Here is a 4303-nt window from a genome sequence, read left to right on the forward strand (position 1 = left end):
AAGGATTAATGATATAATGTGTAGTGATTCCACTAGGCCCATTAAAAGAGAGACTCAATTATGGTTTAATAAAAGAAAAGTTCTCCAAGAAATACCTAGGATGGAAATCAAGACTTGGCACTTATGATTCTCACAATGAGGATGGGTATGCATAGGATGAGGATTTCCAAGATGATATAGGACCTCTCAAGAAGATTTACAAGATGGTTTACGACTTCAAATGGGTGTGATCTTAACTTAAGATACCTTATTAGGGCTTACTCTAGACCTAGGGTTTTAAGGAAAAATGTGGGAGGAAAATCCTCCAAGGTGCTTTCTAGGTCAAGGTAAGATAGAAGAAAGGGTCTCTTAGGATTTATTCCACTGAATACCAATCTCATATAACCCTCATGAAAGCCACCAATCTAATAGATTCAAGCTATCTTACCCTTCTAGGGACACGTAGGGCATCAAGTTTATAAAGAATCCACCGTGGGAACTCAACCAACTTTTGATATCCTCTAGAGAAAACACTAAGGAAGAGTCCTATCCAAATGAATTATCAAAATTCCCTCTCTAATGTGATTTGTAGGATTCCCTAGCTAGACGCCTAAAGGAGAGGGGTCGAATATATAAAAGAGAGAAAAAAAAATTATGGACAAATATTAAGGATGACCATCAAGGGATATGATCAGTGCCTATGCCATTGGGTGTATGGAGTCATAGATGATTTAGATTGGCTAATTAGGTCTCCCAAGTGAAGATAAATCTCACTTGAAGTGGTAAACCATCTTGTAAATCTTCTTGAGAGGTCTTATATCATCTTGTAAATCCTCATCTTAGGCATACCCATCCTCATTGCCAAAATCATAAACCTTAGGTATTCATTTCCATTTTATGTCTTTCTTAGAGATATTTTTTTTATCAAGCCATAATTGAGCCTCTCCTTGAATGGGCCTAGTGGAATCACTTCACATTATATCATTGATCCTTCCTTTCTAAGTAATTCCTCTTCTACTGGGACTCATCCCATTGGTGAAAGTATGTAAAGAGCAGATGAAATTGATTGAGGTTGTTGTAACTCCTAGAGACAACCCCTAGGTTGAGGGAAGGGTCAGTGCCTAGGACATATTAGAGGAGTGCTTTGAGGATTTGCTAAGATTTTTTTTGCACTCCATATTGAATATAATTGGAAATAGATTGATTCAGAATTTGGTTCAATCACCCTTCACCAAGGTAGACTTGAACATACACATATGTATATGCAGGCAGATATCACTCATCCCAAGGATAAATGTCCTGATATGGTGGCTGACACATAGTAAAATGCAACTTAATATATGTCATTGTAGTGAAAATGGAGAGAGAGAAAATAAGGAAAGGAATTCAATGTAGAGGGCTAGATGACACAGAATCCTAAGAAACGAATCCCAACAGAACTATGGAAGGTTAAGGGGATGAAAAATGCAGAAATTATGGAGCGCATTTAAGGTTTCTAGCTCTATATTTTCATGGGTACATTCTGTCACAAAATAACACTGGAAAATATGTGATCTCACAGGTACTGTTGGCTAGAATATAACACTAGTAAATCTGTAATTGCACAGGTACCTTTGCTACCCTATAACATAAGTAAATCCATAATTTGGAGAGTGAAACCAACAGCTTCTTTACACAATTTCATAAGAATATAAACATACATGAAATGAAAAATAGAGGGGAACACATACTACACATTAATCTGCTTGGAATCACCAAATTTGCTTCATTAATCTTTGAAAATGGAGTCCATATCATAGGTCCAACACATTTGACATTTGTATAAGCATTAGAAACTCATGAAAAATCCATTGAACCAAGATTTGGAACCTCTTTCTGTACACAAAACTTGGAACAACTACAAAAATAGATTTCGGACCCCTGTGAACAAGATTGGGGAACCTTTAAAATTAGTGTCTTACCCCTATTTATAAGGAGAGGGGGAGCTTGGAACAACAGTTACAAAATATCTACTAACTTTATACTTGTGTGATCAACTAGATATCTCGGCGTGCACATATTCCTATCATTGCATAACATATCAATTCCTTCTTTAAAATGAAACAAATTAAAAAAAAATAAACATGGGAAAATTGAATGATGGCCACAACAAAATATCTCCCTGCCAGTTCCTGTGATCACCTCTGATAAGGCCACGTCTCTTCCATGGTGTTCCTCTGCAGATACCAACTGATATGCATGTCACTTTCTCCCCTTAACTATTGGAATTCCCCTCTTTCTATAGCTGGAAGTGATCAATGGTGGTTTCCGTAACAGTGCTTTGTAATCATAGTTGTCGACCCATCCATTTGCATATACTATAGGCTATACCATCAAAACCCAATACATATCATAACTTCTTATAAGAAAATATCATTACAATAACATGGGGTTTTGATCACCCTTAGCTCCTCTGCCTTAAACTCCTCAACCATGGGGCCACTACCTGTGACCAAAGGCTTGATGCATAGGTGTTGTGATATTGGAGCCTTCTATCCCCATAACTTTATTTGAAATAGCTTTCTAAAATCATAGAGTTTTGATACCTCAAGCTTGTTTTCCATTTTCCCTCTTCCTGTTTATCCCATGGGATCAGGTGTCGTCACCTCAAGCTCAGCACTTGGGTGCTAAATCTTCCCTTGGCTTTGGGTTCTATGGATCTCTCTTGACCATGTTCCCATTTGTATCGTAAGCCCTCTTTTCAAAAAAGGAATTAACATTGGAGTTATAATAACCTCTGCTTCTGATGGGCTCATAGCTCTCGGTGTTCAGCCCCTAGCTTTGTGCCTTTGGTTCTCTTGAGTTTTCATGACTAGATGCCAGCATATATCGAAGCCCTCTGTCAAGTTGTAAAAAGGGTCTCTTTCACCTTGTTATCGGGAATAGTGTCTATGCAGAGCTGCTAATCCCACTAAGGCTGGTAGCTACCTTAGAAACAAACACACTAAAAACTACTTTCTTTTTCCTTTATGAGAAATAGATAAGAGAAGAATAAGGAGACCAACCTCTGTCTTGCACTTGGTTCCTCGCTCGATTCCTCTCTCTTTTGCGAGGTCTTTTCCACTCGCTTCCTTGTCTACCCAGCTTCAAAGAGTATTTGTAGAATCAAAGAAGCATAACACTATCCAAGAACATAGATCTATTATCATAAACAATATAGGATCAGATGTACATTGACCACACAAATGCATAAATCATCAATCATACAAGAATATGGAGGAAAACTTGAATAGCTTTATTGATAATCAAGAAAGAGCAAAGAGAATTACAACCGATTGTTCTAACCCAGCATCATCCTCTCAGCAAGTAAGCCCTTCTTCACCTCATGAAAAGCTTAGATCACCCAACACTATGATATTGCACCAAGAAACCAACAGCACTTCCTTACAAGATACAAAATTCCAGCCTCTAACCTCTGGATCTCTGGGATGAGAGATCTATATATAGATATTTTCAGAGGTGTGAGTCAGCTCTTGGTTTTTTATTAGTGTCTTCTCTCCGATAGTTCTTGATTCCACTTGGAGATCTCATTGATATCTTACTCATCCTTGGGCGATTCTGAGAGGCAAGTGTCACAGGAGAAGTTTCTGGAAGATTCCATGATCATCCACCTCGCAAACTGTCTCCGCCAATTGTCTTTTCTCGTCCATCGCACCCCATAGAAGTACTTTTCAACATGCATCGCACTTCCCGTGTGTATTAGGTGGGATTCATTGCACCCTGGCCATGGAGCAAGTGAAATGATCCAGTTTTGACCAGTTCTGAGTAGTTTTTCATGGAGAACTTCTGGGAGATGATGTAATCAGCTGACCTTGTTCTTTTAGGGTGTGAAACAACACCTTTAGGGACTTAGGAGCCTTTAGTTTATGGACATTTATGATTGGGGTTGCAGTGCCCAAAAATGTCTATAACAGTTGCCCCCTAAAGCATGAGGTCGTTAATCTTTTGATGTCGGGTGAAATGCTTTATCATGAGGATCCGAAGTTTTTTTCAAGCTGGAAGGCGACCTGTAATAAGATACAATACAATACATTATCTTCATAATATTTTCACGATCTAGCTGAGGCGGGCATTCCCATGCTCAGCTTTATAAATTCATTTTCATGTACATAGGACAGACAATCGCCTGAGTGTAGACTGGTGATTCTAGTAGAGCCATCATCCCTTAGATTGGATGATTATTTGTACAACGATGATGTACATTTCATGTCTTTATTTTCCTGAATATATATCGCAGCCCGGATGGATGAAACTAGATACAGGGTCTTCAATCTCGTTCGATCTT

This window comes from Pinus tabuliformis, chromosome 2_2, assembly GCF_031772625.1.
Source record: "Pinus tabuliformis cultivar Carrire ecotype Pingquan chromosome 2_2, CPIR1, whole genome shotgun sequence".
Taxonomy (NCBI): Eukaryota; Viridiplantae; Streptophyta; class Pinopsida; order Pinales; family Pinaceae; genus Pinus; species Pinus tabuliformis.